Consider the following 26824-nt stretch of genomic DNA (forward strand, 5'->3'; position numbering starts at 1 on the left):
ACTATTATGAGTCAAAGTTATAGCGCCACCAACTGGCAGCAGGAAGCGTGTCATTTTCAAAATGCTTTGAAATCAGCCTCTTAATTTTACTTGATTTTCTTTAAACTTCATCAAAATCATGTCAAAACACGGCCGATAAGAATATGTAAAGGGGTCGATGATAAATCAAATGCTGTTGCCATGGCAACGTGTCAAACTTTAAAATTAGATTCCTGTCTTTTCGAGGCAGATAACATGCTTAGAATTTCATGAAACTCAACACACACATCAATATTAATGATAGTTAGACACTGGCAAAAGATCATAAATGGGCGTGGAGCAGGCACTCTATAGCGCCATCTTTTGACAAAAGTTGGGGGGTTAGTTTTTCCTACAGTCACCAAACTCTGTACATATATTGTTCTCATCAATCTGGACAACTTTCTAAATTAAACTAATTAGCTAACACCAACAGGAAGCCGGCTATTTTGATTTGAATGTGGATTTCTGGAAAAATCAGGCTGTAAACAAATTTATACTCCTCCTAAGAAGAACAAGCTGTTCACACCAAACTTTTTTAACATGGAGAGAAGATTCTGAAGATGTTAAATTGCGAGCGGTTTTGGGATATCTTGAACGGTGTTGACGTGGTGATTTTTTAAAGATGTATAACCGTCATTTTCTATATCTTTAAAGTGCAGCATCTTAACTATTTAAAACTTTTTTCACACAGAGATCTTATCATTCTGAGCAAGTGCTGTAAATATCAATTTAATTCAAGCTTCTACGAATTAAAGAAAATTAAAAAAAGAAATCAGAAGCCTGCTGTCACTCTGCCTTGAGTGTCTGTGTTTAGTCACCATTAAGTGACTGAAGAGAGACTGAAGGGGGAGGGGTGAAAGGGAGAGAGGGAGAGAGAGTAGAACATGCTGTCTTGCTAAAGACCATCTTTGAGGAAAAAAGCGTGTATAGAGCACTTTGTGTATTGCTGTACACCCACATGAACTGTGTTCATGTTCATGTTAATTCACAGTACATAAACTAATGTTAAAATATACTATTTTACCATTAAACAATATATGAATACTTTTTTTAGCTTAATATTAATTAACATTAATAAATACTATTTAATTATTGTTCATGTTAACTAATATAGTTAATGTTAACAAATGAAACTGGTTGGCAATTTTATATATTGTGTGTATGTGTCTGTGTGTTGATTTTAAAGTTTAACCCTTTCAATTCAGTAAACTTTAAATCCAACTGACTGAGGGTTACTGTGAATGCATGTGCCAACTGGGCACCGTTTTCCTAATTGATTCTTTCTTAGTTATGTAGCGCTTAAAAGTGATGTCTTATAACAGGAGTCACCTGCAAAGCAATATCCACACACAAATTGAACAGATAGGTAACGATGACATTTAAGCAGAAGTGGTGGACGTAAAGCAAGCAATAATAACATTTTGTTATCATCATGAATTACATGTTCTTATCATCAAAAAAGCCTCTTGGGATAAAATCCGAAACCCAACAGGAAGTCGGTTATTATTAATTTTCTCAGCAAAATTTGTGTCATTTTTGCCATTTTCAGGCGTCATACTTGAACGAACTCCTCCTAGAGATTTATACGGATCAACGCCAAATTTGGTGAATCTAATCTAAAGCCCTTTGTGACGTTAAATTGCGAAGATCTAGAGTTTTCATCGGAGGGCGTGTCCGTGGCGGCCTGGCAAATTTCGATGTTTCGCCATGAAAAAGGATGTTGCTATAACTCAGGCATAAAATGTCTGATCTGCCCCAAACTTCACATGTGTGATAACACTCCTGACCTGATGACATCTACATGCCCATATTCAGTTATAGTCATAGCGCCACCTGCAGGTAACAGGAAGTGACATGCTGTACTCTACAACCAACTCCTCCTAGAGATTTATACACATCAACACCAAAATTGGTCAGTCTAATATAAAGGCATTAGTGATGTTAAATTGTGAAGATCTTGAGTTTTCGTTGAAGGGCGTGTCCGTGGCGGCTTGACAAATTTTGAGGTCTCGCCATGGATATAAAACTTGTTATAACTCAGCCATAAAATGTCCGATTTGCCTCAAACTTCACATGTTCGATTAAAGTCCTGGCCTGAAAACATCTGAAAGCCAATATTCTGTTATAATCACAGCGCCACCTGTTGGTAACAGGAAATGACTTGTAGCAAACTCCTCCTACAGATTAAATGATATCAACAGTAAATTTGGTCAGTCTGATCTAGAGGTCTTAGAGATGTTAAATTGTGAAGATCTTGAGTTTCGGTTAAAGGGCGTGTCTGTGGCGGCCTGACAAATTTTGATGTTTCGCCATGGATATAGAAGTTGTCATAACTCAGCCATAAAATGTCCGATCTGCCTCAAACTTCACAGGTTTGGTAAGAGTCCTGGCCTGAAGACCCCTAAAGGCCAATATTCAGATATTATCATAGCGCCACCTGTTGGCAGCAATATATATCATATCTTTCACTAACTCAAACATACCAAAATCAATCTGCACCAAACTTCATATGTTTGATAATAGTGCTGGCCTGAACACATCTACATGCCAATAATCAGTGATAGGCATAGCGCCACCAGCTGGCAGCTGGAAATTTGGCACATTTAAGTGACTTATGACATTTCTCCTATATTTACTGTATTAAAAGCATACTGCCCACCGTTTGCTGTTTTCCTAAAGCCACTGGTCGGCGGTGAGCCCGGGTGCGAGGGCCCGTTCATCGCTGCTTGCAGCTTTAATTATTATTATTATTCTTCTCCAAAATGAATAGCATTTTTGAGGGCTTAGACATACCCGAAAACTCATGAAACTTCGCACACACATCAGACCTGGCGAAAATTTACGTCTGATATGGGTTGCAGAAGTGGGTGTGGCAAAATGGCTCGATAGCGCCACCTTTACACGTTCCGCGGTGTGCGCTTTCAGTTGTGATTCACGTACATGCACGAAAATCGGTACACACATGTAGCTCACCAAAACCTACAAAAAAGCCTCTTGGAGCAAAATTTGACACCCAACAGGAAGTCGGTTATTTTTAATTTTCTTAGCAAAATTTGTGTAATTTTTGCCATTTTCAGGCGTCATACTTGAACGAACTCCTCCTAGAGATTTATTCGGATTAACGGCAAATTTGGTGAGTCTAATCTAAAGCCCTTTGTGACGTTAAATTGCGAAGATCTAGAGTTTTCATCGGAGGGCGTGTCCGTGGCGGCCTGGCAAATTTCGATGCTTCGCCATGAAAAAGGAAGTTGCTATAACTCAGGCATAAAATGCCCGATCTGCCCCAAACTTCACATGTGTGATAACACACCTGACCTGATGACATCTACATGCCCATATTCAGTTTTACTCATAGCGCCACCTGCTGGCACCAGGAAGTGTCATGCTGTACTCTGCAACAAACTCCTCCAAAAGATTTAATCAGATCAACACCAAAATCGGTCAGTCTAATAAAAAGGCTTTAGCGATGTTAAATTGCGAAGATCTTGAGTTTTCGTTGAAGGGTGTGTCCGTGGCGGCCTGGCAAATTTCGTGGTCTCGCCATGGATATAAAACTTGTTATAACTCAGCCATAAAATGTCCGATTTGCCTCAAACTTCACATGTTCGATAAGAGTCCTGGCCTGAACCAATCTGAAGGCCTATATTCTATTATAATCACAGCGCCACCTGTTGGCAATAGGAAATGACTTGTACCAAACTCCTCCTAGAGATTTAATGATATCAACATTATATTTGGTCAGTCTGATCTCGAGGCCTTAGAGATGTTAAATTGTGAAGATCTTGAGTTTTCGTCAAAGGGCGTGTCCATGGCGGCCTGACAAAGTTTGATGTTTCGCCATGGACATAAAAGTTGTTATAACTCAGCCATAAAATGTCCGATCTGCCTCAAACCTCACATGTTTGGTAAAAGTCCTGGCCTGAAGACATCTAAAGGCCAATATACAGATATTATTATAGCGCCACCTATTGGCAGCAGGATATATCATATCTTGCACTAACTCACACATACCAAGGTCAATCTGAACCAAACTTCATATGTTTGATCAAAGTGCTGGCCTGAACACATCTACATGCCAATAATCAGTTATAGGCATAGCGCCACCAGCTGGCAGCAGGAAGTTTGGCACATTTAAGTGACTTTGATCTATTTTTCCTACATTTACTGTATTAAAAGCATACTGCCCACCGTTTGCTGTGTTCCTAAAGCCACCGGTCGGCGGTGAGCCCGGGTGCGAGGGCCCGTTCATCGCTGCTTGCAGCTTTAATTTTTTTTTTTTTTTTTTTTCAACCGTTGGGGCACTTTTGGGGGCCTTAACATACTCAAAAACTCTTGAAAATTTGCACACACGTCGGAATCTGCCGTCGTCCGGACGCCACAGAGGCTGGGACCCGGGCATGGTTCAGGGCCTCTACAGCGCCCCCTGGAACACAGTTTGAAAACTTGATGTACTGCGCACACATACTTGCACGTATTCATATGAAACTCGGTACACATATAGATCTCACTGAGCCAAACAACTTTTGTACTCTATGTCATAGGCTCCACGCAACAGGAAGTGAGATATTTAGGGCTGTTTAAAAAGCGCATGCTCTGGAATTTAACGTACTCCTCCCAGGAATTCCATGGGATTGTCACCAAACTCGGTCAGCATGATCTCAAGACATTGGGGACGCTAAATTGCGAGGAGATTTTTGATATCTCGAACGGTTTGGCCGTGGCAAGGCGACAAAGTTATGGCGAGAAATGAGAAACAGGAAGTGTCTAATAACTGTTGCACACATTGCCTGATTCTGATGAAACTTCACCAGTTTGTTCCTTGTATGATGCCGATTCCATAAATGTGACTATTATGAGTCAAAGTTATAGCGCCACCAACTGGCAGCAGGAAACGTGTCATTTTCAAAATGCTTTGAAATCAGCCTCTTAATTTTACTCGATTTTCTTTAAACTTCATCAAAATAATGTCAAAACACGGCCGATAAGAATATGTAAAGGGGTCGATGATAAATCAAATGCTGTTGCCATGGCAACGTGTCAAACTTTAAAATTACATTCCTGTCTTTTCGAGGCAGATAACATGCTTAGAATTTCATGAAACTCAACACACACATCAATATTAATGATAGTTAGACACTGGCAAAAGGTCATAAATGGGCGTGGAGCAGGCACTCTATAGCGCCATCTTTTGACAAAAGTTGGGGGGTTAGTTTTTCCTACAGTCACCAAACTCTGTACTTATATTGTTCTCATCAATCTGGACAACTTTCTAAATCAAACTCATTAGCTAAGACCAACAGAAAGCCGGCTATTTTGATTTGAATGTGGATTTTTTGAAAAATCAGGTAGTAAACAAATTCACACTACTCCTAAGAACAACCAGCTGTTCACACCAAACTTTTTTAACATGAAGAGAAGATTCTGAAGATGTTAAATTGCGAGCGGATTTTGGATATCTCGAACGGTGTTGACGTGGTGATTTTTTAAAGATATAGTAAAAAACATAACCCTAATTTTTTATATCTTTAAAGTGCAGCATCCAAACTCTTTAAAACTTTTTTCACACAGAGATCTAATCATTCTGAGCAAGTGCTGGAAATATTAATTTTATACAAGCTTCAATGAATTAAAGAAAATTAAAAAAATAACTCAGAAACCTGCTGTCACTCTGGTGAATGTCTCTACAGTATGTGTGTGCGTTCAGTCAGGCACAGAGAAGCTCATTATTGCAGGGGGGAGGGGTGAGAGGCAGAGAGGGTGACAGAGTAGAGAGCCATCCTACAGACCATCTTTGAACAAAAAATGCACATATGTATTTTAATTACATAAATATGTCTGATCTTTGAGAGTCTGATATTTTGAGAAAATATAAAGGGTCACTTAGTCTTTCATTGTTCGTATTTTGCAGTTGTTGTTTTTTATTTATTTTTTACTTAACTGTACCATGAACTTGTCCTATTCAGTCACATAGCAAAAGATTTTAAAAAATACAACTTTTTAGCATGATCAATTTATCTTCATTGATAGACAATATTTACATAGTGTTATTTATTGAATATAAAATAATAATAATAAAAAATTATGACAAACTTTGACAACAAAACAAACGTTACTGTTATCTCTTCAAAACATCTGAAAACCATAATTTTAAGATCAGTTATAAATATATATATATCACCCCGTTAAAATACTCAACTTGATTTTTAAAGATATTTTGAAAGAATGAAGAGTTTATAGAGCACTTTATTGTGTATTGCTGTACACCCCCATGAACTGTGTTCATGTTCATGTTAATTCACAGTACATAAACTTTATATGAATACTTTTTTTAGCTTAATATTAATTAACATTAATAAATGCTATTTATGTATTGGTCATGTTAACTAATATAGTTAATTTTAACAAATGAAACTGGATGGCAACATTTTATATTTTGTGTGTATGTGTCTGTGTGTTGATTTTAAAGTGTAACCCTTTCAATTCTGTAAACTTAAAATCCAAACTAGCAGAGGATTACTGTGAATGCATGTGCCAACTGGGCACCGTCTTCCTTATTGATTCTTAGTTATGTAGCACTTAAGAGTGATGTCTTATAACAGGAGTCACCAGCAAAGCAATATCCACACAAAAATTGTACAGATAGGTAACAATGACATTTAAGCAGAAGTGGTGGATGTAAAGGAAGCAATAATAACATTTTGCTATCATCATGAATCATGTTCTTATCATCATTTGTAGCATACTGGTTCACAGTTGGCATTTATCTGAAGTCCTTGCATTGATTGCATTTAGTTAAATCAACATTATATTTGGTCAGTCTGATCTTGAAGCCTTAGAGATGTTAAATTGTGAAGATCTTGAGTTTTCATTAAAGGGCATGTCCGTGGTGGCCTGACAAAGTTTGATGTTTCTGCATAGACATAGAAGTGGTTATAACTTAGCCTGAAAATGTCTGATCTGCCACAAAATTCACAGGTTTGGTAAGAGTCCTGGCCTGAAGACACCTAAAGACCAATATTCAGATATTATCATAGCGCCACCTGTTGGCAGCAGGATATCTCATATATTTCACTAACTCAAACATACCAAGGTCAATCTGCACCAAACTTCATATGTTTGATAATAGTGCTGGCCTGAACACATCTACATGCCAATAATCAGTTATAGGCATAGCGCCACCAGCTGGCAGCGGCAAGTTTGGCACATTTAAGTGACTTTGACATATTTCTCCTACATTTACTGTATTAAAAGCATACTGCCCACCGTTTGCTGTTTTCCTGAAGCCACCGGTCGGCGGTGAGCCCGGGTGCGAGGGCCCGTTCATCGCTGCTCGCAGCTTTAATTATTATTATTCTCCAAAATGAATCGCATTTTTGAGGGCTTAGACATACCCGAAAACTCATGAAACTTCGCACACACATCAGACCTGGCGAAAATTTACGTCTGATATGGGTTGCAGAAGTGGGTGTGGCAAAATGGCTCGATAGCGCCACCTTTACACGTTCCGCGGTGTGCGCTTTCAGTTGTGATTCACGTACATGCACGAAAATCGGTACACACATGTAGCTCACCAATACCTACAAAAAAGCCTCTTGGAGCAAAATTTGACACCCAACAGGAAGTCGGTTATTTTTAATTTTCTTAGCAAAATTTGTGTAATTTTTGCCATTTTCAGGCGTCATACTTGAACGAACTCCTCCTAGAGATTTATTCGGATCAACGGCAAATTTGGTGAGTCTAATCTAAAGCCCTTTGTGACGTTAAATTGCGAAGATCTAGAGTTTTCATCGGAGGGCGTGTCCGTGGCGGCCTGGCAAATTTCGATGCTTCGCCATGAAAAAGGAAGTTGCTATAACTCAGGCATAAAATGCCCGATCTGCCCCAAACTTCACATGTGTGATAACACACCTGACCTGATGACATCTACATGCCCATATTCAGTTTTACTCATAGCGCCACCTGCTGGCACCAGGAAGTGTCATGCTGTACTCTGCAACAAACTCCTCCAAAAGATTTAATCAGATCAACACCAAAATCGGTCAGTCTAATAAAAAGGCTTTAGCGATGTTAAATTGCGAAGATCTTGAGTTTTCGTTGAAGGGTGTGTCCGTGGCGGCCTGGCAAATTTCGTGGTCTCGCCATGGATATAAAACTTGTTATAACTCAGCCATAAAATGTCCGATTTGCCTCAAACTTCACATGTTCGATAAGAGTCCTGGCCTGAACCAATCTGAAGGCCTATATTCTATTATAATCACAGCGCCACCTGTTGGCAATAGGAAATGACTTGTACCAAACTCCTCCTAGAGATTTAATGATATCAACATTATATTTGGTCAGTCTGATCTCGAGGCCTTAGAGATGTTAAATTGTGAAGATCTTGAGTTTTCGTCAAAGGGCGTGTCCATGGCGGCCTGACAAAGTTTGATGTTTCGCCATGGACATAAAAGTTGTTATAACTCAGCCATAAAATGTCCGATCTGCCTCAAACCTCACATGTTTGGTAAAAGTCCTGGCCTGAAGACATCTAAAGGCCAATATACAGATATTATTATAGCGCCACCTATTGGCAGCAGGATATATCATATCTTGCACTAACTCACACATACCAAGGTCAATCTGAACCAAACTTCATATGTTTGATCAAAGTGCTGGCCTGAACACATCTACATGCCAATAATCAGTTATAGGCATAGCGCCACCAGCTGGCAGCAGGAAGTTTGGCACATTTAAGTGACTTTGATCTATTTTTCCTACATTTACTGTATTAAAAGCATACTGCCCACCGTTTGCTGTGTTCCTAAAGCCACCGGTCGGCGGTGAGCCCGGGTGCGAGGGCCCGTTCATCGCTGCTTGCAGCTTTAATTTTTTTTTTTTTTTTTTTTCAACCGTTGGGGCACTTTTGGGGGCCTTAACATACTCAAAAACTCTTGAAAATTTGCACACACGTCGGAATCTGCCGTCGTCCGGACGCCACAGAGGCTGGGACCCGGGCATGGTTCAGGGCCTCTACAGCGCCCCCTGGAACACAGTTTGAAAACTTGATGTACTGCGCACACATACTTGCACGTATTCATATGAAACTCGGTACACATATAGATCTCACTGAGCCAAACAACTTTTGTACTCTATGTCATAGGCTCCACGCAACAGGAAGTGAGATATTTAGGGCTGTTTAAAAAGCGCATGCTCTGGAATTTAACGTACTCCTCCCAGGAATTCCATGGGATTGTCACCAAACTCGGTCAGCATGATCTCAAGACATTGGGGACGCTAAATTGCGAGGAGATTTTTGATATCTCGAACGGTTTGGCCGTGGCAAGGCGACAAAGTTATGGCGAGAAATGAGAAACAGGAAGTGTCTAATAACTGTTGCACACATTGCCTGATTCTGATGAAACTTCACCAGTTTGTTCCTTGTATGATGCCGATTCCATAAATGTGACTATTATGAGTCAAAGTTATAGCGCCACCAACTGGCAGCAGGAAACGTGTCATTTTCAAAATGCTTTGAAATCAGCCTCTTAATTTTACTCGATTTTCTTTAAACTTCATCAAAATAATGTCAAAACACGGCCGATAAGAATATGTAAAGGGGTCGATGATAAATCAAATGCTGTTGCCATGGCAACGTGTCAAACTTTAAAATTACATTCCTGTCTTTTCGAGGCAGATAACATGCTTAGAATTTCATGAAACTCAACACACACATCAATATTAATGATAGTTAGACACTGGCAAAAGGTCATAAATGGGCGTGGAGCAGGCACTCTATAGCGCCATCTTTTGACAAAAGTTGGGGGGTTAGTTTTTCCTACAGTCACCAAACTCTGTACTTATATTGTTCTCATCAATCTGGACAACTTTCTAAATCAAACTCATTAGCTAAGACCAACAGAAAGCCGGCTATTTTGATTTGAATGTGGATTTTTTGAAAAATCAGGTAGTAAACAAATTCACACTACTCCTAAGAACAACCAGCTGTTCACACCAAACTTTTTTAACATGAAGAGAAGATTCTGAAGATGTTAAATTGCGAGCGGATTTTGGATATCTCGAACGGTGTTGACGTGGTGATTTTTTAAAGATATAGTAAAAAACATAACCCTAATTTTTTATATCTTTAAAGTGCAGCATCCAAACTCTTTAAAACTTTTTTCACACAGAGATCTAATCATTCTGAGCAAGTGCTGGAAATATTAATTTTATACAAGCTTCAATGAATTAAAGAAAATTAAAAAAATAACTCAGAAACCTGCTGTCACTCTGGTGAATGTCTCTACAGTATGTGTGTGCGTTCAGTCAGGCACAGAGAAGCTCATTATTGCAGGGGGGAGGGGTGAGAGGCAGAGAGGGTGACAGAGTAGAGAGCCATCCTACAGACCATCTTTGAACAAAAAATGCACATATGTATTTTAATTACATAAATATGTCTGATCTTTGAGAGTCTGATATTTTGAGAAAATATAAAGGGTCACTTAGTCTTTCATTGTTCGTATTTTGCAGTTGTTGTTTTTTATTTATTTTTTACTTAACTGTACCATGAACTTGTCCTATTCAGTCACATAGCAAAAGATTTTAAAAAATACAACTTTTTAGCATGATCAATTTATCTTCATTGATAGACAATATTTACATAGTGTTATTTATTGAATATAAAATAATAATAATAAAAAATTATGACAAACTTTGACAACAAAACAAACGTTACTGTTATCTCTTCAAAACATCTGAAAACCATAATTTTAAGATCAGTTATAAATATATATATATCACCCCGTTAAAATACTCAACTTGATTTTTAAAGATATTTTGAAAGAATGAAGAGTTTATAGAGCACTTTATTGTGTATTGCTGTACACCCCCATGAACTGTGTTCATGTTCATGTTAATTCACAGTACATAAACTTTATATGAATACTTTTTTTAGCTTAATATTAATTAACATTAATAAATGCTATTTATGTATTGGTCATGTTAACTAATATAGTTAATTTTAACAAATGAAACTGGATGGCAACATTTTATATTTTGTGTGTATGTGTCTGTGTGTTGATTTTAAAGTGTAACCCTTTCAATTCTGTAAACTTAAAATCCAAACTAGCAGAGGATTACTGTGAATGCATGTGCCAACTGGGCACCGTCTTCCTTATTGATTCTTAGTTATGTAGCACTTAAGAGTGATGTCTTATAACAGGAGTCACCAGCAAAGCAATATCCACACAAAAATTGTACAGATAGGTAACAATGACATTTAAGCAGAAGTGGTGGATGTAAAGGAAGCAATAATAACATTTTGCTATCATCATGAATCATGTTCTTATCATCATTTGTAGCATACTGGTTCACAGTTGGCATTTATCTGAAGTCCTTGCATTGATTGCATTTAGTTAAATCAACATTATATTTGGTCAGTCTGATCTTGAAGCCTTAGAGATGTTAAATTGTGAAGATCTTGAGTTTTCATTAAAGGGCATGTCCGTGGTGGCCTGACAAAGTTTGATGTTTCTGCATAGACATAGAAGTGGTTATAACTTAGCCTGAAAATGTCTGATCTGCCACAAAATTCACAGGTTTGGTAAGAGTCCTGGCCTGAAGACACCTAAAGACCAATATTCAGATATTATCATAGCGCCACCTGTTGGCAGCAGGATATCTCATATATTTCACTAACTCAAACATACCAAGGTCAATCTGCACCAAACTTCATATGTTTGATAATAGTGCTGGCCTGAACACATCTACATGCCAATAATCAGTTATAGGCATAGCGCCACCAGCTGGCAGCGGCAAGTTTGGCACATTTAAGTGACTTTGACATATTTCTCCTACATTTACTGTATTAAAAGCATACTGCCCACCGTTTGCTGTTTTCCTGAAGCCACCGGTCGGCGGTGAGCCCGGGTGCGAGGGCCCGTTCATCGCTGCTCGCAGCTTTAATTATTATTATTCTCCAAAATGAATCGCATTTTTGAGGGCTTAGACATACCCGAAAACTCATGAAACTTCGCACACACATCAGACCTGGCGAAAATTTACGTCTGATATGGGTTGCAGAAGTGGGTGTGGCAAAATGGCTCGATAGCGCCACCTTTACACGTTCCGCGGTGTGCGCTTTCAGTTGTGATTCACGTACATGCACGAAAATCGGTACACACATGTAGCTCACCAATACCTACAAAAAAGCCTCTTGGAGCAAAATTTGACACCCAACAGGAAGTCGGTTATTTTTAATTTTCTTAGCAAAATTTGTGTAATTTTTGCCATTTTCAGGCGTCATACTTGAACGAACTCCTCCTAGAGATTTATTCGGATCAACGGCAAATTTGGTGAGTCTAATCTAAAGCCCTTTGTGACGTTAAATTGCGAAGATCTAGAGTTTTCATCGGAGGGCGTGTCCGTGGCGGCCTGGCAAATTTCGATGCTTCGCCATGAAAAAGGAAGTTGCTATAACTCAGGCATAAAATGCCCGATCTGCCCCAAACTTCACATGTGTGATAACACACCTGACCTGATGACATCTACATGCCCATATTCAGTTTTACTCATAGCGCCACCTGCTGGCACCAGGAAGTGTCATGCTGTACTCTGCAACAAACTCCTCCAAAAGATTTAATCAGATCAACACCAAAATCGGTCAGTCTAATAAAAAGGCTTTAGCGATGTTAAATTGCGAAGATCTTGAGTTTTCGTTGAAGGGTGTGTCCGTGGCGGCCTGGCAAATTTCGTGGTCTCGCCATGGATATAAAACTTGTTATAACTCAGCCATAAAATGTCCGATTTGCCTCAAACTTCACATGTTCGATAAGAGTCCTGGCCTGAACCAATCTGAAGGCCTATATTCTATTATAATCACAGCGCCACCTGTTGGCAATAGGAAATGACTTGTACCAAACTCCTCCTAGAGATTTAATGATATCAACATTATATTTGGTCAGTCTGATCTCGAGGCCTTAGAGATGTTAAATTGTGAAGATCTTGAGTTTTCGTCAAAGGGCGTGTCCATGGCGGCCTGACAAAGTTTGATGTTTCGCCATGGACATAAAAGTTGTTATAACTCAGCCATAAAATGTCCGATCTGCCTCAAACCTCACATGTTTGGTAAAAGTCCTGGCCTGAAGACATCTAAAGGCCAATATACAGATATTATTATAGCGCCACCTATTGGCAGCAGGATATATCATATCTTGCACTAACTCACACATACCAAGGTCAATCTGAACCAAACTTCATATGTTTGATCAAAGTGCTGGCCTGAACACATCTACATGCCAATAATCAGTTATAGGCATAGCGCCACCAGCTGGCAGCAGGAAGTTTGGCACATTTAAGTGACTTTGATCTATTTTTCCTACATTTACTGTATTAAAAGCATACTGCCCACCGTTTGCTGTGTTCCTAAAGCCACCGGTCGGCGGTGAGCCCGGGTGCGAGGGCCCGTTCATCGCTGCTTGCAGCTTTAATTTTTTTTTTTTTTTTTTTTCAACCGTTGGGGCACTTTTGGGGGCCTTAACATACTCAAAAACTCTTGAAAATTTGCACACACGTCGGAATCTGCCGTCGTCCGGACGCCACAGAGGCTGGGACCCGGGCATGGTTCAGGGCCTCTACAGCGCCCCCTGGAACACAGTTTGAAAACTTGATGTACTGCGCACACATACTTGCACGTATTCATATGAAACTCGGTACACATATAGATCTCACTGAGCCAAACAACTTTTGTACTCTATGTCATAGGCTCCACGCAACAGGAAGTGAGATATTTAGGGCTGTTTAAAAAGCGCATGCTCTGGAATTTAACGTACTCCTCCCAGGAATTCCATGGGATTGTCACCAAACTCGGTCAGCATGATCTCAAGACATTGGGGACGCTAAATTGCGAGGAGATTTTTGATATCTCGAACGGTTTGGCCGTGGCAAGGCGACAAAGTTATGGCGAGAAATGAGAAACAGGAAGTGTCTAATAACTGTTGCACACATTGCCTGATTCTGATGAAACTTCACCAGTTTGTTCCTTGTATGATGCCGATTCCATAAATGTGACTATTATGAGTCAAAGTTATAGCGCCACCAACTGGCAGCAGGAAACGTGTCATTTTCAAAATGCTTTGAAATCAGCCTCTTAATTTTACTCGATTTTCTTTAAACTTCATCAAAATAATGTCAAAACACGGCCGATAAGAATATGTAAAGGGGTCGATGATAAATCAAATGCTGTTGCCATGGCAACGTGTCAAACTTTAAAATTACATTCCTGTCTTTTCGAGGCAGATAACATGCTTAGAATTTCATGAAACTCAACACACACATCAATATTAATGATAGTTAGACACTGGCAAAAGGTCATAAATGGGCGTGGAGCAGGCACTCTATAGCGCCATCTTTTGACAAAAGTTGGGGGGTTAGTTTTTCCTACAGTCACCAAACTCTGTACTTATATTGTTCTCATCAATCTGGACAACTTTCTAAATCAAACTCATTAGCTAAGACCAACAGAAAGCCGGCTATTTTGATTTGAATGTGGATTTTTTGAAAAATCAGGTAGTAAACAAATTCACACTACTCCTAAGAACAACCAGCTGTTCACACCAAACTTTTTTAACATGAAGAGAAGATTCTGAAGATGTTAAATTGCGAGCGGATTTTGGATATCTCGAACGGTGTTGACGTGGTGATTTTTTAAAGATATAGTAAAAAACATAACCCTAATTTTTTATATCTTTAAAGTGCAGCATCCAAACTCTTTAAAACTTTTTTCACACAGAGATCTAATCATTCTGAGCAAGTGCTGGAAATATTAATTTTATACAAGCTTCAATGAATTAAAGAAAATTAAAAAAATAACTCAGAAACCTGCTGTCACTCTGGTGAATGTCTCTACAGTATGTGTGTGCGTTCAGTCAGGCACAGAGAAGCTCATTATTGCAGGGGGGAGGGGTGAGAGGCAGAGAGGGTGACAGAGTAGAGAGCCATCCTACAGACCATCTTTGAACAAAAAATGCACATATGTATTTTAATTACATAAATATGTCTGATCTTTGAGAGTCTGATATTTTGAGAAAATATAAAGGGTCACTTAGTCTTTCATTGTTCGTATTTTGCAGTTGTTGTTTTTTATTTATTTTTTACTTAACTGTACCATGAACTTGTCCTATTCAGTCACATAGCAAAAGATTTTAAAAAATACAACTTTTTAGCATGATCAATTTATCTTCATTGATAGACAATATTTACATAGTGTTATTTATTGAATATAAAATAATAATAATAAAAAATTATGACAAACTTTGACAACAAAACAAACGTTACTGTTATCTCTTCAAAACATCTGAAAACCATAATTTTAAGATCAGTTATAAATATATATATATCACCCCGTTAAAATACTCAACTTGATTTTTAAAGATATTTTGAAAGAATGAAGAGTTTATAGAGCACTTTATTGTGTATTGCTGTACACCCCCATGAACTGTGTTCATGTTCATGTTAATTCACAGTACATAAACTTTATATGAATACTTTTTTTAGCTTAATATTAATTAACATTAATAAATGCTATTTATGTATTGGTCATGTTAACTAATATAGTTAATTTTAACAAATGAAACTGGATGGCAACATTTTATATTTTGTGTGTATGTGTCTGTGTGTTGATTTTAAAGTGTAACCCTTTCAATTCTGTAAACTTAAAATCCAAACTAGCAGAGGATTACTGTGAATGCATGTGCCAACTGGGCACCGTCTTCCTTATTGATTCTTAGTTATGTAGCACTTAAGAGTGATGTCTTATAACAGGAGTCACCAGCAAAGCAATATCCACACAAAAATTGTACAGATAGGTAACAATGACATTTAAGCAGAAGTGGTGGATGTAAAGGAAGCAATAATAACATTTTGCTATCATCATGAATCATGTTCTTATCATCATTTGTAGCATACTGGTTCACAGTTGGCATTTATCTGAAGTCCTTGCATTGATTGCATTTAGTTAAATCAACATTATATTTGGTCAGTCTGATCTTGAAGCCTTAGAGATGTTAAATTGTGAAGATCTTGAGTTTTCATTAAAGGGCATGTCCGTGGTGGCCTGACAAAGTTTGATGTTTCTGCATAGACATAGAAGTGGTTATAACTTAGCCTGAAAATGTCTGATCTGCCACAAAATTCACAGGTTTGGTAAGAGTCCTGGCCTGAAGACACCTAAAGACCAATATTCAGATATTATCATAGCGCCACCTGTTGGCAGCAGGATATCTCATATATTTCACTAACTCAAACATACCAAGGTCAATCTGCACCAAACTTCATATGTTTGATAATAGTGCTGGCCTGAACACATCTACATGCCAATAATCAGTTATAGGCATAGCGCCACCAGCTGGCAGCGGCAAGTTTGGCACATTTAAGTGACTTTGACATATTTCTCCTACATTTACTGTATTAAAAGCATACTGCCCACCGTTTGCTGTTTTCCTGAAGCCACCGGTCGGCGGTGAGCCCGGGTGCGAGGGCCCGTTCATCGCTGCTCGCAGCTTTAATTAGGGCCCGAGCCCAAAAGGGCGAAGGCCCTATTGTTCTTCTAAGGGTTCTTATTTTTTTTTTTTTTTTTATTTTTTTACACCTTCCGGGCACTTTTGGGGGCCTTAACATACTCAAAAACTCTTGAAAATTTGCACACACGTCGGAATCTGCGGCCATCAGGACGCCACAGAGGCTGGGACCCGGGCGTGGTTCAGGGCCTCTACAGCGCCCCCTGGAACACAGTTTGAAAACTTGATGTACTGCGCACACATACTTGCACGTATTGATATGAAACTCGGTACACATATAGAACTCACCGAGCTGAACAACTTTTGTACTCTATGTCATAGGCTCCACGCAACAGGAAGTGAGATATTTAGGGCTGTTTAAAAAGCGCATGCTCTGGAATTTAACGTACTCCTCCCAGGAATTCCATTGGATTGTCACCAAACTCGGTCAGCATGATCTCAAGACATTGGGGACGCTAAATTGCGAGGAGATTTTTGATATCTCGAACGGTTTGGCCGTGGCAAGGCGACAAAGTTATGGCGAGAAATGAGAAACAGGAAGTGTCTAATAACTGTTGCACACATTGCCTGATTCTGATGAAACTTCACCAGTTTGTTCGTTGTATGATGCCGATTCCATAAATGTGACTATTATGAGTCAAAGTTATAGCGCCACCAACTGGCAGCAGGAAGTGTGTCATTTTCAAAATGCTTTGAAATCAGCCTCTTAATTTTACTCGATTTTCTTTAAACTTCATCAAAATCATGTCAAAACACGACCGATAAGAATATGTAAAGGGGTCGATGATAAATCGAATGCTGTTGCCATGGCAACATGTCAAACTTTAAAATTAGATTCCTGTCTTTTCAAGGCAGATAACATGCTTAGAATTTCATGAAACTCAACACACACATCAATATTAATGATAGTTAGACACTGGCAAAAGGTCATAAATGGGCGTGGAGTAGGCACTCTATAGCGCCATCTTTTGACAAAAGTTGGGGGGTTAGTTTTTCCTACAGTCACCAAACTCTGTACATATATTAATCTCATCAATCTGGACAACTTTCTAAATCAAACTCATTAGCTAAGACCAACAGAAAGCCGGCTATTTTGATTTGAATGTGGATTTTTTGAAAAATCAGGTAGTAAACAAATTCACACTACTCCTAAGAACAACCAGCTGTTCACACCAAACTTTTTTAACATGAAGAGAAGATTCTGAAGATGTTAAATTGCGAGCGGATTTTGGATATCTCGAACGGTGTTGACGTGGTGATTTTTTAAAGATGTAGTAAAAAACATAACCCTAATTTTTTATATCTTTAAAGTGCAGCATCCAAACTCTTTAAAACTTTTTTCACACAGAGATCTAATCATTCTGAGCAAGTGCTGGAAATATAAATTTTATACAAGCTTCAATGAATTAAAGAAAATTAAAAAGATAACTCTGAAACCTGCTGTCACTCTGGTGAATGTCTCTACAGTATGTGTGTGCGTTCAGTCAGGCACAGAGAAGCTCATTATTGCAGGGGGGAGGGGTGAGAGGCAGAGAGGGTGACAGAGTAGAGAGCCATTCTACAGACCATCTTTGAACAAAATGCACATACTGTATGTAGTGTAATTACATAAATATGTCTGATCTTTGAGAGTCTGATATTTTGAGAAAATATAAAGGGTCACTAAGTCTTTCATTGTTCGTATTTTGCAGTTGTTGTTTTTTATTTATTTTTTACTTAACTGTACCATGAACTTGTCCTATTCAGTCACATAGCAAAAGATTTAAAAAAATACAACTTTTTAGCATGATCAATTTATCTTCATTGATAGACAATATTTACATAGTGTTATTTATTGAATATAAAATAATAATAATAAAACATTAAGACAAACTTTGACAACAAAACAAACGTTACTGCATCTGAAAACCATCATTTTAAGATCAGTTATATATATATATATATATATATATATATATATATATATATATATATATATATATATATATCACCCCGTTAAAATACTCAACTTGATTTTTAAAGATATTTTGAAAGAAAGCGTTTATAGAGCACTTTATTGTGTATTGCTGTACACCCACATGAACTGTGTTCATGTTCATGTTAATTCACAGTACATAAACTTTATATGAATACTTTTTTTTAGCTTAATATTAATTAACATTAATAAATGCTATTTATTTATTGGTCATGTTAACTGATATAGTTAATTTTAACAAATGAAACTGGATGGCAACATTTTATATTTTGTGTGTATGTATCTGTGTGTTGATTTTAAAGTGTAACCCTTTCAATTCTGTAAACTTAAAATCCAAACTAGCAGATGGTTACTGTGAATGCATGTGCCAACTGGGCACCGTCTTCCTTATTGATTCTTAGTTATGACAAAAATTGATTTTATACAAAAATATATTATACAAAAATTGTTCAGATAGGTAACAATGACATTTAAGCAGAAGTGGTGGATGTAAAGGAAGCAATAATAACATTTTGCTATCATCATGAATTACATGTTCTTATCATCATCAGAAAATAGGGAATTTGTAGCATACTGGTTCACAGTTGGCATCTATCTGAAGTCCTTGCATTGATTGCATTTAATTAAATCAACATTATATTTGGTCAGTCTGATCTTGAGGCCTTAGAGATGTTAAATTGTGAAGATCTTGAGTTTTCATTAAAGGGCATGTCCGTGGTGGCCTGACAAAGTTTGATGTTTCTGCATAGACATAGAAGTGGTTATAACTTAGCCTGAAACTGTCTGATCTGCCACAAAATTCACAGGTTTGGTAAGAGTCCTGGCCTGAAGACACCTAAAGACCAATATTCAGATATTATCATAGCCCCACCTGTTGGCAGCAGGATATCTCATATATTTCACTAACTCAAACATACCAAGGTCAATCTGCACCAAACTTCATATGTTTCATAATAGTGCTGGCCTGAACACATCTACATGCCAATAATCAGTTATAGGCATAGCGCCACCAGCTGGCAGCGGCAAGTTTGGCACATTTAAATGACTTATGACATATTTTTTCTATATTTACTGTATTAAAAGCATACTGCCCACCGTTTGCTGTTTTCCTGAAGCCACCGGTCGGCGGTGAGCCCGGGTGCGAGGGCCCGTTCATCGCTGCTCGCAGCTTTAATTATTATTATTCTCCAAAATGAATCGCATTTTTGAGGGCTTAGACATACCCGAAAACTCATGAAACTTCGCACACACATCAGACCTGGCGAAAATTTACGTCTGATATGGGTTGCAGAAGTGGGTGTGGCAAAATGGCTCGATAGCGCCACCTTTACACGTTCCGCGGTGTGCGCTTTCAGTTGTGATTCACGTACATGCACGAAAATCGGTACACACATGTAGCTCACCAATACCTACAAAAAAGCCTCTTGGAGCAAAATTTGACACCCAACAGGAAGTCGGTTATTTTTAATTTTCTTAGCAAAATTTGTGTAATTTTTGCCATTTTCAGGCGTCATACTTGAACGAACTCCTCCTAGAGATTTATTCGGATCAACGGCAAATTTGGTGAGTCTAATCTAAAGCCCTTTGTGACGTTAAATTGCGAAGATCTAGAGTTTTCATCGGAGGGCGTGTCCGTGGCGGCCTGGCAAATTTCGATGCTTCGCCATGAAAAAGGAAGTTGCTATAACTCAGGCATAAAATGCCCGATCTGCCCCAAACTTCACATGTGTGATAACACTCCTGACCTGATGACATCTATATGTCCATATTCAGTTATACTCATAGCGCCACCTGCTGGCAACAGGAAGTGTCATGCTGTACTCTGCAACAAACTCCTCCAAAAGATTTAATCAGATCAACACCAAAATCGGTCAGTCTAATAAAAAGGCTTTAGCGATGTTAAATTGCGAAGATCTTGAGTTTTCGTTGAAGGGTGTGTCCGTGGCGGCCTGGCAAATTTCGTGGTCTCGCCATGGATATAAAACTTGTTATAACTCAGCCATAAAATGTCCGATTTGCCTCAAACTTTACATGTTCGATAAGAGTCCTGGCCTGAACCAATCTGAAGGCCTATATTCTATTATAATCACAGCGCCACCTGTTGGCAATAGGAAATGACTTGTACCAAACTCCTCCTAGAGATTTAATGATATCAACATTATATTTGGTCAGTCTGATCTCGAGGCCTTAGAGATGTTAAATTGTGAAGATCTTGAGTTTTCGTTAAAGGGCGTGTCCATGGCGGCCTGACAAAGTTTGATGTTTCGCCATGGACATAAAAGTTGTTATAACTCAGCCATAAAATGTCCGATCTGCCTCAAACTTCACATGTTTGGTAAAAGTCCTGGCCTGAAGACATCTAAAGGCCAATATACAGATATTATTATAGCGCCACCTATTGGCAGCAGGATATATCATATCTTGCACTAACTCACACATACCAAGGTCAATCTGCACCAAACTTCATATGTTTGATCAAAGTGCTGGCCTGAACACATCTACATGTCAATAATCAGTTATAGGCATAGCGCCACCAGCTGGCAGCAGGAAGTTTGGCACATTTAAGTGACTTTGATGTATTTTTCCTACATTTACTGTATTAAAAGCATACTACCCACCATTTGCTGTTTTCCTAAAGCCACCGGTCGGCGGTGAGCCCGGGTGCGAGGGCCCGTTCATCGCTGCTTGCAGCTTTAATTAGGGCCCGAGCACCGATGGTGTGAGGACCCTATTGGATCTGCTCCGTTTCTTATTATTATTATTCTTCTTCTCCGGAATGAATCGCATTTTTGAGGGCCTAAACATACCCGAAAACTCATGAAACTTTGCACACACATCAAACCTGGCGAAAATGGACGTCTGATATGGGGTTCAGAGATGGGTGTGTCAAAATGGCTCGATAGCGCCACCTTTACACGTTCCGCGGTGTGCGCTTTCAGTTGTGATTCACGTACATGCACGAAAATCGGTACACACATGTAACTCACCAATACCTACAAAAAAGCCTCTTGGAGCAAAATTTGACACCCAACAGGAAGTCGGTTATTTTTAATTTTCTCAGCAAATTTTGTGTCATTTTTGCCATTTTCAGGCGTCATACTTGAACGAACTCCTCCTAGAGATTTATTCGGATCAACGCCAAATTTGCTGAGTCTAATCTAAAGCCCTTTGTGACGTTAAATTGCGAAGATCTAGAGTTTTCATCAGAGGGCGTGTCCGTGGCGGCCTCGCAAATTTCGATGCTTCGCCATGAAAAAGGAAGTTGCTATAACTCAGGCATAAAATGCCCGATCTGCCCCAAACTTCACATGTGTGATAACACTCCTGACCTGAAGACATCTACATGCCCATATTCAGTTTTACTCATAGCGCCACCTGCAGGCACCAGGAAGTGACATGCTGTACTCTGCAACAAATTCCTCCTGGAGATTTAATCAGATCAACACCAAAATCGGTCAGTCTAATAAAAAGGCTTTAGCGATGTTAAATTGCGAAGATCTTGAGTTTTCGTTGAAGGGCGTGTCCGTGGCGGCCTGGCAAATTTCGTGGTCTCTCCATGGATATAAATCTTGTTATAACTCAGCCATAAAATGTCCGATTTGCCTCAAACTTCACATGTTCGATAAGAGTCCTGGCCTGAACCAATCTGAAGGCCTATATTCTATTATAATCACAGCGCCACCTGTTGGCAACAGGAAATGACTTGTACCAAACTCCTCCTAGAGATTTAATGATATTAACATTATATTTGGTCAGTCTGATCTCGAGGCCTTAGAGATGTTAAATTGTGAAGATCTTGAGTTTTCGTTAAAGGGCGTGTCCATGGTGGCCTGACAAAGTTTGATGTTTCGCCATGGACATAAAAGTTGTTATAACTCAGCCATAAAATGTCCGATCTGCCTCAAACTTCACATGTTTGGTAAGAGTCCTGGCCTGAAGACATCTAAAGGCCAATATACAGATATTATTATAGCGCCACCTATTGGCAGCAGGATATATCATATCTTGCACTAACTCAAACATACCAAAGTCAATCTGCACCAAACTTCATATGTTTGATGAAAGTGGTGGCCTGAACACATCTACATGCCAATAATCAGTTATATGCATAGCACCACCAGCTGGCAGCAGGAAATTTGGCACATTTAAGTGACTTTGACATATTTCTCCTATTTTTACTGTATTAAAAGCATACTACCCACCATTTGCTGTTTTCCTAAAGCCACCGGTCGGCGGTGAGCCCGGGTGCGAGGGCCCGTTCATCGCTGCTTGCAGCTTTAATTATTATTATTATTCTTCTTCTCCGGAATGAATCGCATTTTTGAGGGCCTAAACATACCCGAAAACTCATGAAACTTTGCACACACATCAAACCTGGCGAAAATGGACGTCTGATATGGGTTTCAGAGATGGGTGTGGCAAAATGGCTCGATAGCGCCACCTTTACACGTTCCGCGGTGTGCGCTTTCAGCTGTGATTCACGTACATGCATGAAAATCGGTACACACATGTAGCTCACCAATACCTACAAAAAAGCCTCCTGGGACAAAATCCGAAACCCAACAGGAATTCGGTTATTATTAATTTTCTTAGCAAAATTTGTGTCATTTTTGCCATTTTCAGGCGTGGTACTTGAACGAACTCCTCCTAGAGATTTACTCCGATCAACAGCAAATTTGGTGAGTCTAATCTAAAGCCCTTTGTGACGTTAAATTGTGAAGATCTAGAGTTTTCATCGAAGGGCGTGTCCGTGGCGGCCTCGCAAATTTCGATGTTTCGCCATGAAAAAGGAAGTTGCTATAACTTAGGCATAAAATGTCCGATCTGTCCCAAACTTCACATGTGTGATAACACTCCTGACCTGATGACATCTACATATCCATATTCAGTTATAGTCATAGCGCCACCTGCTGGCAACAGGAAGTGTCACGCTGTACTCTACAACCAACTCCTCCTAGAGATTTATACAGATCAACACCAAAATAGGTCAGTCTAATATAAAGGCCTTAGTGATGTTAAATTGTGAAGATCTTGAGTTTTCGGTAAAGGGCGTGTCCGTGGCGGCCTGACAAATTTCGAGGTCTCGCCATGGATATAAAACTTGTTATAACTCAGCCATAAAATGTCCGATTTGCCTCAAACTTCACATATTCGATAAGAGTCCTGGCCTGAACACATCTGAAGGCCAATATTCTATTATAATCACAGCGCCACCTGTTGGCAACAGGAAATGACTTGTATCAAACTCCTCCTAGAGATTTAATGATATCAACATTATATTTGGTCAGTCTGATCTAGAGGCCTTAGAGATGTTAAATTGCAAAGATCTTGAGTTTTCGTTAAAGGGCGTGTCCGTGGCGGCGTGACAAAGTTTGATGTTTCGCCATGGACATAGAAGTTGTTATAACTCAGGCATAAAATGTCCGATCTGCCTCAAACTTCACAAGTTTGGTAAGAGTCCTGGCCTGAAGACACCTAAAGGCCAATATTCAGATATTATCATAGCGCCACCTGTTGGCAGCAGGATATATCATATCTTTCACTAACTCAAACATACCAAGGTCAATCTGCACCAAACTTCATATGTTTGATGAAAGTGGTGGCCTGAACACATCTACATGCCAATAATCAGTTATAGGCATAGCGCCACCAGCTGGCAGCAGGAAATTTGGCACATTTAAGTGACTTTGACATATTTCTCCTATTTTTACTGTATTAAAAGCATACTACCCACCATTTGCTGTGTTCCTAAAGCCACCGGTCGGCGGTGAGCCCGTGTGCGAGGGCCCGTTCATCGCTGCTTGCAGCTTTAATTAGGGCCCGAGCCCAAAAGGGCGAAGGCCCTATTGTTCTTCTAAGGATTCTTATTTGTTTTTTTTTTTTTTTTTATTTTTATTTTTTTTTCAACCATTGGGGCACTTTTGGGGGCCTTAACATACTCAAAAACTCTTGAAAATTTGCACACACGTTGGAATCTGCCGTCGTTCGGACGCCACAGAGGCTGGGACCGGGGCGTGGTTCAGGGCCTCTACAGCGCCCCCTGGAACACAGTTTGAAAACTTGATGTACTGCGCACACATACTTGCACGTACTCATATGAAACTCGGTACACATATAGAACTCATCGAGCTGAACAACTTTTGTACTCTATGTCATGGGCTCCACGCAACAGGAAGTGAGATATTTAGGGCTGTTTAAAAAGCGCATGCTCTGGAATTTAACGTACTCCTCCCAGGAATTCCATGGGATTGTCACCAAACTCGGTCAGCATGATCTCAAGGCATTGGGGACGCTAAATTGCGAGGAGATTTTTGATATCTCGAACGGTTTGGCCGTGGCAAGGCGACAAAGTTATGGCGAGAAATGAGAAACAGGAAGTGTCTAATAACTGTTGCACACATTGCCTGATTCTGATGAAACTTCACCAGTTTGTTCCTTGTATGATGCCGATTCCATAAATGTGACTATTATGAGTCAAAGTTATAGCGCCACCAACTGGCAGCAGGAAACGTGTCATTTTCAAAATGCTTTGAAATCAGCCTCTTAATTTTACTCGATTTTCTTTAAACTTCATCAAAATCATGTCGAAACACGGCCGATAAGAATATGTAAAGGGGTCGATGATAAATCAAATGCTGTTGCCATGGCAACGTGTCAAACTTTAAAATTACATTCCTGTCTTTTCAAGGCAGATAACATGCTTAGAATTTCATGAAACTCAACACACACATCAATATTAATGATAGTTAGACACTGGCAAAAGGTCATAAATGGGCGTGGAGCAGGCACTCTATAGCGCCATCTTTTGACAAAAGTTTGGGGGTTAGTTTTTCCTACAGTCACCAAACTCTGTACATATATTGTTCTCATCAATCTGGACAACTTTCTAAATCAAACTCATTAGCTAAGACCAACAGAAAGCCGGCTATTTTGATTTGAAGGTGGATTTTTTGAAAAATCAGGTAGTAAACAAATTCACACTACTCCTAAGAACAACCAGCTGTTCACACCAAACTTTTTTAACATGAAGAGAAGATTCTGAAGATGTTAAATTGCGAGCGGATTTTGGATATCTCGAACGGTGTTGACGTGGTGATTTTTTAAAGATATAGTAAAAAACATAACCCTAATTTTTTATATCTTTAAAGTGCAGCATCCAAACTCTTTAAAACTTTTTTCACACAGAGATCTAATCATTCTGAGCAAGTGCTGGAAATATAAATTTTATACAAGCTTCAATGAATTAAAGAAAATTAAAAAAATAACTCAGAATCCTGCTGTCACTCTGGTGAATGTCTCTACAGTATGTGTGTGCGTTCAGTCAGGCACAGAGAAGCTCATTATTGCAGGGGGGAGGGGTGAGAGGCAGAGAGGGTGACAGAGTAGAGATCCATCCTACAGACCATCTTTGAACAAAAAATGCACATATGTATTTTAATTACATAAATATGTCTGATCTTTGAGAGTCTGATATTTTGAGAAAATATAAAAGGTCACTTTGTCTTTCATTGTTCGTATTTTGCAGTTGTTGTTTTTTATTTATTTTTTACTTAACTGTACCATGAACTTGTCCTATTCAGTCACATAGCAAAAGATTTAAAAAAATACAACTTTTTAGCATGATCAATTTATCTTCATTGATAGACAATATTTACATAGTGTTATTTATTGAATATAAAATAATAATAATAATAAAATATGACAAACTTTGACAACAAAACAAACGTTATTGTTATCTCTTCAAAACATCTGAAAACCATAATTTTAAGATCAGTTATAAATATATATATATTACCCCGTTAAAATACTCAACTTGATTTTTAAAGATATTTTGAAAGAATGAAGAGTTTATAGAGCACTTTATTGTGTATTGCTGTACACCCACATGAACTGTGTTCATGTTCATGTTAATTCACAGTACATAAACTTTATATGAATACTTTTTTTAGCTTAATATTAATTAACATTAATAAATGCTATTTATTTATTGGTCATGTTAACTAATATAGTTAATTTTAACAAATGAAACTGGATGGCAACATTTTATATTTTGTGTGTATGTGTCTGTGTGTTGATTTTAAAGTGTAACCCTTTCAATTCTGTAAACTTAAAATCCAAACTAGCAGAGGATTACTGTGAATGCATGTGCCAACTGGGCACCGTCTTCCTTGTTGATTCTTAGTTATGTAGCACTTAAGAGTGATGTCTTATAACAGGAGTCACCAGCAAAGCAATATCCACACAAAAATTGTACAGATAGGTAACAATGACATTTAAG

General features: G+C 38.8%; 1 protein-coding gene across 1 annotated transcript in view; it reads left to right on the top strand.

The window, feature by feature from the left end:
- Nucleotides 1–26824, top strand: part of LOC141322215 (uncharacterized) — a 39161-nt gene that overhangs the window by 2456 nt on the left and 9881 nt on the right. The window lies entirely within an intron of this gene.

The sequence above is a fragment of the Garra rufa genome, chromosome 1, assembly GCF_049309525.1.
Source record: "Garra rufa chromosome 1, GarRuf1.0, whole genome shotgun sequence".
In the NCBI taxonomy this organism is placed as follows: Eukaryota; Metazoa; Chordata; class Actinopteri; order Cypriniformes; family Cyprinidae; genus Garra; species Garra rufa.